This window comes from Fragaria vesca, linkage group LG2, assembly GCF_000184155.1.
Source record: "Fragaria vesca subsp. vesca linkage group LG2, FraVesHawaii_1.0, whole genome shotgun sequence".
NCBI classification, from domain to species: domain Eukaryota; kingdom Viridiplantae; phylum Streptophyta; class Magnoliopsida; order Rosales; family Rosaceae; genus Fragaria; species Fragaria vesca.
Genome location: NC_020492.1, coordinates 3,978,158 through 3,987,581, shown reverse-complemented (window position 1 = coordinate 3,987,581; position 9,424 = coordinate 3,978,158). Strand labels below are relative to the sequence as shown.

The following is a 9,424-nucleotide window of genomic DNA, read 5'->3' as shown; positions in this document are numbered from 1 at the left end:
CGGCATGCATTCGATTTTTCCTTAGTAAATTAATTTGGGAAACATAAATATTTTATTTATTATTTTATTTTTGTCCACTCACTCTAACGTTATTAAATGTTTTCCCCTGGGCCCTTCGTTTTAAATTGCCCAGTCTGCAGAGTTCGGGTTGGATCTAGTAGGAGACGAGGCATAGTCACCCGCATTTTTGCCAGTTTTCGTCAGTAGGTTACCTGTTCAACCTACTCGTGTTTTCTTACTTCCGCTTGTGTTTAGTAGCTCTGAATACTTTGGGATTATTGTATATTATGTGTGGAATTTCTGAAGGATAATTATATGATGTTCGGAAGTGTAGAATTAAGAGTGTAATATGAAATTTTCGAGTTAGGGTTGTCCATCTGCAAGGAAGATTTTCTTAATCTTTTCAGTAAATTTTCCTTGGAGGTGGTCCCCGCACGACTTACTCCGGGTTTCAGGGTGAAATTCGGGGTGGGTCGTGTCAGTTTATATTTTAATTTCAGTTGGAATAATGAAGTTTGTATTGTAATTTATGACATCTTTATTGAATTGGTTATGCCCTTAATTGATTCCAAGTTCTTCGCATTGGTTTCATTGTTTTTCAGCTTTTATAGTTTGGTCTACTTGGTTAAACCCAAGATATAACAGAACCTGCAAATCTGAAACAATGTATTTCAAATTCTGCATCAGTTACCTTTCTTCTGAAAGCTGTACAGTTTTTTTTTTCGGAATTTGAAGTTAGTTTCTTCATAAGAATTGTTGTAGACATCTTAAGGTTCATTCCAGATTTTGAATCACTTGAAAACGATTTTTATAGATTAAGTTATGATTTTTCAAAGTTTAAGGTTTGCATCAGGAAATTCTGCAGATCAGTATTTCTGAGATTTTGGACCAGTTACCTTCTTTCGAAAAACTGTATAAATTGGTTAGTTATTTTCATTTGGTGTCTTCATGAAAGTTACAGTAGACATCTTATCAACTGAGAGTTGAAATCTCATGAAAATAAGTTTTCTAGAATTAATTATGAATTTTCAAAGTTACAGCTCTGCTACATATTTCCTGAAACATCAAACTATCCTTGGTTTGTTTTTCCATCCTAATTTTATTTTCCAGTCACACCTTCGACTCAAGAAAAAAAAATACATCCGGGTCAGGGTGTGACAGTCTAAGAGAAGAACACAAGAAGCAAAATTGGATTGTTCAACTGAAATCTTACTCGTTTAGATGCTAGACTAGACCTCTAGGGTTCTAACTCCTATGGTATAGCTTCAAAGATTTAGCAGCTGACCTCCAGGGTTTTGACACCTCCTGCTTATCCATGGCGGCTGCCGTGAAATTGGACTTTTCTAAGGCGATAGGGTTTCGGATTGGGAAACATCTAGTTGGTAGGAAGAAGAAGAAGTCGGTCAAGGAGAAGAAGGTGATGAGAGGAGAAGAAGGCGGAGGAGAAGAATTCTGGGCGTCGTGCTTCTTTCTACGACAACAACTTTTTTTTTCCAAAAAGTTACTTCTACATTTGGGCTCGGGTTTGGTTATTTGGGAATTGGGAATTGGGTCAAAATTTGGGTTTAACAACTCCCCCACTTAAACCAAATAAGATGAAACAAATACAAGTCTAAAAACAACTAAAACAATTTCGGCATGTATAGTACCATATAAAAATATATACACACACAAAATACTAAATACCAACAGTATAGAGTAAAAGAAAATATATATACGCACACACAATTTTAGATATTAATATTATTTTCAAAAAAAAATCTAAGTCGTCACACACTGCCACATGACAGCAATCTCACATTTCAGACGGGTGGAAACTGCTGCCTAGTCACAGTAACCCAGAGTGACCCAGGTCACTATGTTCATTTTAACCCAACGGGTGAACTTGCTCTTATCACAACACTAGACTTGAATCGTGACCCCTCAACATTGCGACTCCACTTGCGCACCGACATAAAACAGCATGATCTACCTTGAAAATGGACAACCCTTACCTAAAAAATTCTAGATAAGCACTCCTAATATCAAACATCCATCCTCAATTCCTGGAGCCTCCCTGCTCCCCAAGTTCATCACATCTCCCAATATAACAATTTCTCATCTAAAATAATTACACAACCAACTGCAAACCATTAATAATTTACTACTGGACTTTCAGAGCATATCTAAAAATGAACGAAAAACAATAAATAAAGAATGAGCAGAAGCAGCCTCTGACTATGCCTCGACTCCATGTACGCTCAATCTCATTTAAACTTAGCCTGCACACTGGGCATTTAAAACCGAAGGGCCCAGGGGAAAGTAATTCAAAAACGTTAGAGTGAGTGGACAAAAATAATTTAAATAATTTAACAATACGCAATTTAAATACTTTCCCACATTTCAACTTTAAAAACTTTTAGCTGCACGCAATTTTGATAATCCAAATAACTTTAAATCCAGAATACCATAAAGATAGACAAACCAGCCCCGCTAACCAAATACAGAAATCTCATAAGAGATAAACCAGCCCCGCTGGTTAATCAATTATACAACTGAGAAATAAAAATAAGGGGAAGAGTTATCACCATGTAAAATGAGCCTCCAAGGCTCGGGTCCATGCCTCCTAGGCTATAATAGCGTTTCACGCTAAGTGCTCAACTCACATATGATGAGGACCGCTAATAAGTTTATAATAGCATTCCACGTTAAGCGCTCAACTCACATATGATGAGGACCGCTAATAAAGCTAGCTAGTAATAAATAATAATATCCAATCGATGACTCCCAGACTATAATAGAGTCTCACGCTAAGCGCTCTACTCACATATGGTGAGGACCGCTAATAAAGCTAGGTAGTAATGAAATATAAGCGACCCTATATTATGGTGACTAAAAACATACAAAATCACTTAAATCCATTAAACTTCCCCAAGATCATACGAATAGTACGGTTCCCAACCGTACTTAGAAATTATCATAAGAAATTAAAATAAACTCAATGACGTGTCTCACACGTCAAAATATTCTCAAATCCATAATATAAGCGAGTTTAATTAACAAGCATAAATTGTAAATAATTCCTCACTCCGAAAATACTCGCTAAAAATATTCTCAATGCCAAGATTGATAATCCACAAATAAACTAGATAGTTATAAAAAGAGAATTACTGAAAATCTCATTTTTGGAAATCTTTTATAAATCTCAAAGTCCACCACTTAAACAATCATTATAATGAAATCCGGAATTTATAAAGAATATCCAAACTCAAATATCAAAATAATAATCCGAGCTCAAATCCATAAATCATGACCAACACTTAGTCAATGCATCAAACTCAAATAAATTCCAAGATCATTTCATAAGTCGAAATTATAATATACGCTCGGAAAATAAAATAATAAATTATAAAATTTTGCATGCATATTTATTTAAAACCAAAATGTCCACTCACAGATTTAAGCATAAGCCCGACTATATCCGCATCACCACTCAAGCGAGGTTCCTTTCATATCCTGGCACAATAAATATGTTTAGGACCAAACTTCAATTCCGGAAAATAAATATTTGAATATAAACACCCAAATCTTTTCTATTTAACCCACTACTCTTACTAGGGTTAAGCATACTGGATTCACACCAAACTCCACCACAACCTTAATTCATCAATTCTAACATTCTAGAATAAATACCAAGGAAATTCAACTGCTGGATTTTCATTCTAACAACCGCCAAAATTCTCAATCTTTGAAAAATCTCAAACCTAAGCAAAACTCCTCCAAAAATTCCAAACTTCACATCATTAAACTCCTCTCATTAAAACAAACTAAAAAACATGAAAAACTACCCCTAAGCGGCGGCAGCCCGCAGCCGAACTCCGGTGACCTCCAATGGCTACCAAATTTTGACACAATCTTCCTCTCAACATTCCAAACAACTTTCATAACTATCACCAAGTCCAATTTTAAGCCTAACTAGGGTAATCGAAGCCAAACATTAAAAATCTCAAATTTCCAACCTTCGATTCTCCTTACCTAGCTCGAGTTAGGTCGCATCCTTTTAGGGGTTTACTGTTAGAAGGGAGAGATTCCAAATGATACCAACAGCTCAGGCTATGGTGGCCGAAAAAGGAAGTTTCCGACGAAACTCCACCACGCACAGCCGTGGCTTTCGGGACTGATTTCTCCTTCCTGGCGGCGCAACACGATCAGCCACCTATCTTTAAGAGGATGTTCCAAGCTTCGATTTGATACCTAACTCGCCCCCTAACTCGGCCGGACGGAGGCAATGAAGTTCCGGCAGAAATTCTGGAATTATCCAGAAATGGGGGTCTGATTGCTATTTACAGGGCTTGAGTTTTCTGTGAAATTACCAATCTGCCCCTGACTTTAAACCCTTGTAACTTTTTCATACAAACTCCGAATAAAACGTGCCACATATCCACGAACTCGGTTTAACGTCCTCTACGACTTTCATGAAGAAAGTTTTCCCAAAATAATTTTCCTACAAAAAGTCAACTCCAGGGTCCTTAAATAGTAAACGGTTACTCAAAACGGTAAAAGCCAAAACAACCTAAAAGTCAATAACCGTAAATGAACTTAAGAACCGGGATGTGACACGCACCTTCTAGACCATATCTTTCCTCCGCATTGCAGTCGAATTTGCTTGCCCGAAGATCCCTAAGTAGTTCCCAATGAGAGAGATGGCCCTCTCGTTCCTCATGACTATTTGGAGGCCGGATACAAAGACCAAAACTTCCAGCTGATGCAATGGCACCGCCTCTAAGGGGATGAGTTCCGTATTCTGCCAAAGCCATCATAGAGCCGCCGAAATACCACAACCCTCCACCAAAAATCTGGTCCTTCTCTACCCTTTGCTTGAACTGAAACATGAAAATTTCGGGCTCTTCCTCCTCGATCAAAATCTTCTCCTTGAGATCCCAAATCGTAGACACCGCTGTCGTGAAAACGAGCAACACCACTGGCTTAGTTTGTTAGGAAATTGATCCCCCACCACGCAAGTGCTAGAAATTAGATGAAAAGAAGAAATAAACAAGCGAAGAAAAACACAAGATTTAACAACGTTCGGCCAATATCCTTACCTACGTCCTCAGAGAGTATCTCATTCACTAATCAGAGAATTACACAAGTACAAGATTACACCACTCTAGAATTCATTCATAATCAATTCAACGTTTTGGGTGTTGGAAAACTAAATTTCTTTTGAAAAAAAATACCCATAAGCTATCTCCAACTCTTATTTCTCTCTTTTGTCTTAAACTGAATTAACAAGATGGAAAAAAAAATGAGTCAGATCCCAAACACGAAAACCCTAACCTCCTAGAGAGCGAGAGCGGCCTTAAGCAAAGTCTCGAAACCTGTCCAACGGCGTGCCCTTTCATCGTCATCAGACGGGTCCTAATCGAACCCTCGGGGGTGTAAACTTGGCCGGACTCTTCATTAATTCAGGGATTCACGGTGACAAAATGGAAGAAGAGGGAGAGGGAGACTGGATTGATGGCTGGGTTTCAGGAATTTCCTCTATGAGTTGGTCGGTAGATTGGGGTAGGGGGTGAGACGGTGGATAGGGGTGGGAGAGAGTTTCATTGAGCTTGATCACTGTAGTGGGCTGGCGTGGCTACAAAGGCGGAGGATGAGTGGCAATCCGACGAAACAGGCGGAGTGGAGCAGATGGTGGCAGGCTTCCGACGATAGTTTGGAGCTGGTTTAGGACAGGTCGGGCTGTAGGCGGGTCTCTCTCTTGCTGGGTTGAGTCTTGGACTCAAGGTTAAGCCCAATTTTAGGTCCACCCTGAGCTAGGTACTAAAGTTTAGTCGGGGTCAGAACTTCATAAACCTTTCTAATATTTTTGAAACTAGAGATACCAAAATTTATAAGAAGCAAAAGTTCGTATACCGTTTGGATCAATTTCTTTATTTACAAAACTGTCATCTGAGTCGTTCTCTTCCTTCACTTTCACCCTTGCGTGTTGTCTTCTGCTTATAAAATAAGGCAGATCAGTGTTGTTTCTCACTCTCTCTTACTCTTCTTTGCTTCGATACGTTCTCTCCACTTAGAGAATCACGGACATAGGCAACAATCACAGGATAATCACATCGGTGAGGGTTTGCTAATCGGTTCAAGAAATTTGCCGTCTTGTCCCATTTGTATTTACCTTTCACTAATCGATTGGGTTTTTTGTTTTCCATGATCTTCAGCTGGTTAGACTTTTTTGTGTGCTGGGTTCTACCGCCTCACAATCTATTAGATGGGTTTCAAGTTCGGATCTTTAAGAATTTAATCTTTTCATGTAAAGAATTTGAAATTTTCGACATTTTTTTTTTCATACTGGGTTTTGATATTTCTTCTGTGGTGCGTATGCATGGGTCTGTCCGGTTCTTTCTCTATTTTGGTTTGCATGTGTCGATGGTTTGATTGGGATTGAATATTTTTTCTATTTTTTTCCCTAGAAAATCAGTGCGGTTCAAGTGTATGTAGACAATTTTCTTTTAGATTTTTTTCTTTTCGCATCTGTTTTGGACAGTGAATTCATGGGCATACAGGCTTTTTTTCTCTTCATTTTGAAGATTGTTTTAGGCATGATTATTTTTAGTTTGCTTTCAACTTCTGTTTCAGGCAAAATTTCAATATGCTTTATGTTTGCAGGTGGAAATTTTTTGATCTTTCTGATCGAGTTTCGTAGTCAAGCTGATTGTATTCTTGGTATATCAACTCTGACAAGGTACTTTAAATTACAATGCATGTAATTTGAAAGGGAGCAATATATGTGTATTGTTGGAAGCCCTTCTAATGATTCTAATGAGGACCCTTAAGTTGATGATTTTTCGGCTTATCCCATTTTTCGATCTTATATCCACATCTTGACCGTTTAGTTAATGGTCAAGATGTCTCATACCTCTAGCCGGAAAAATATCTCATACCTATTAATGGGTTCTGTTGATTTAGCATATGGTGACCTTTTCCATATATCTAAAGGTAGAATCTTAAATTCCTGTAGAGTGAAGCTACTTAGTACTAATTGTGTTGTCTTGGTTATGATTAATAAAGGAGATCTTCATTGGAAACTTATTTCTGCTTATATCAACAGGAGTAGTCAGGTAAAGCTCCTTGCATGACTGTGATGAACTGGTCATCATTCAGCAGTGAACAATTGCATGTGTTTTGTGTTCATACTTCATATGGTGTATCAGTTAGTAATGAACAATATTGTGATCCTTACAGTTTGTATAATATACAATAAGTGCATTCGTAGTGAGGCTGCAACCTTGCCAGATATTACATTGTTTTATATACGTAAATGTAGTTTCCTATTCACACTGATTGATTGTCTATTACCTACTGAGGAATCTTACTTTTGTCAGAACAATCTTGGTACAATTTGATGAAAGAGGTTTGTGATTTGATAGGCATTCTAATCAGCCATTATATGATTAAGAAGGACAAAATACTGGTCACTCCGTGAACTTTCATGCACTCGACAATTTACTCCAGTATCTTTCAATTTCAATCGATCACTCTTCGAACTATCTAATGTCACACAATTGGATCCATTATTTCGTCTTCTTCTAAGTCAGTAATTAAGTTGCTGACGTGGCAAGTTCATACGCGATGACATGGCAAGCTGATTAGCCATGATGACATGGCAAATTCATACAGGAAAGTGAATCAGGGGTGTTAAATAGAATTTCTCCTTTCATCCAGCTGAGTTGGCATTGAAAAATATGTCCAATTAGTAAGTTGACGGCACGATTGGACGACCACTTAACGGATGGACCCAATTGTGTGACATTGGATAGTTCAAAGAGTGATCGATTAAAATTAGAAGATATTGGAGTAAATTGTCAAGTGCATGAAAGTTAATGGAGTGACTAGCATTTTCTCTGATTAAAAATGTTTATCAAGTTCGTGTGCCAAGTATGGCCAAAATGAAGGATCTTGGAACAGTCCGGATGGAAGTTATGAAACCTATACTTACACAGCTGACTAGACACTCGAGAAAAACAAAACAAAAAAAGGCCGCAGCAGACCGGGCGTGGCCAGGCATTGACTAGTCCATTATATAAGCTTAAACCAAGAATTCTTAAACAACAAAAATCATGTACTCTACCATAATATTGAGCAAATGCCACACATCTTGTGTGGGCAATAGACGTGTTGCATCTTCCCATAAGTGTGACAAATAAGAATACTAATAAAGTATGAGGGAAAATTGTCACATATATGTGAATTTCATGGATTGCAACAACTCTATTGCCACGTAGTTGTAATTGTTCTGGCATTGAAACTTTATTGTATATATATTTCGTGGTCCTTTCGGTTAAATCTAGAACTTTAACCCCTCGAATACAATCAAAAAGCCAAGATGCATAATCAAAGTCATTGATCTCGGGATCAAGGTCAGTGTCAGCTTTTTCTATGCTTACGACTTCACTCGAATTTTGGTACATCGTCAAGCTTCCGCTCCATTTCAAATTCTTAAGATTTGGTGTCGAAAAACATAGCCCTCCAACATAGTTATATGTAAGACACGGATCCAACAGGTGACATAAAGATTGTAAAGGCAAGAACTTATATTTAAAATAAAAGTAAACGATTTCAAAGATGAGCTCTCGATGCTAGCATTCTTATACTGAAAACCATATACGTCTTCCAACCGTAATTCGATGCATTTGCAAGAATGTGAAATCCATTTGAAAATCTTCTCATCTGGTATACAAACTAGTGTCAACTCCAGGCGTTCAAGGTTAGGAAAAGAGGAGCTTAGGGTTGTTCTCTGATATTTGTGTACATGCCCTTGACAGATAGATGCCTTAACGATTCGCACCGAACATCAGGAAATTCCACGAATGATTGTCGTTTACTGTCTATGTTTAACTTAAGATGAAGCTCTTCAACATTACACCTTACCACATTGTCCATAAACTTGACCATCCACGAATTCAAGTCCTCGGGACAGCAGCTTTCTGGTTTGAATTGATCGTGATCATGATAGCACCAAGAAAATCTAAAGCATTGCAACTTATAACACCCTGTCGAATCAAGAACCTCTCCAAGGATCCCAACAGTTGTTTCCGCTGGTCACATGTGAAAATGCTTGCATCAAAGGATTCATCTAAACTTAATGTCAGAGAAGATGGATGAAGTTTGCTGTAACTTTTCGAAATACAACTGACTCGAGCAAAGTCTTTAAAGGGTAGGAAGGAGAATATGTGTTCCAGAGCTTCATCTGGAAGATCACAAAATCTTGTTGACTTGATCTGCTTGTGGTTCATGATAAGCTGCGGTTCCTAGACCTTTGGCTATATCTTTCAAACCCTAAAGGGAGCTGAAGACGAGAGAGAGAGAGAGAGAGAGAGAGAGAGAGAGAGAGAGAGAGAGAGAGAGAGAGAGAGAGTAGTAGTAGTAGTAGTAGTACGTACGTACG

At 38.1% G+C, this 9,424-nt stretch overlaps 1 pseudogene across 1 annotated transcript in view; it reads right to left on the bottom strand.

Moving 5' to 3' along the window:
- LOC101315020 overlaps positions 1-4,796 on the bottom strand; it is an 18,999-nt pseudogene extending 14,203 nt beyond the window's left edge. The window contains exon 1 of the transcript XR_184118.1: positions 4,604-4,796. The product of XR_184118.1 is annotated as a squalene monooxygenase-like (transcript). The remainder of the gene's footprint in view (positions 1-4,603) is intronic.
- Positions 4,797-9,424: the final 4,628 nt, after the last annotated feature.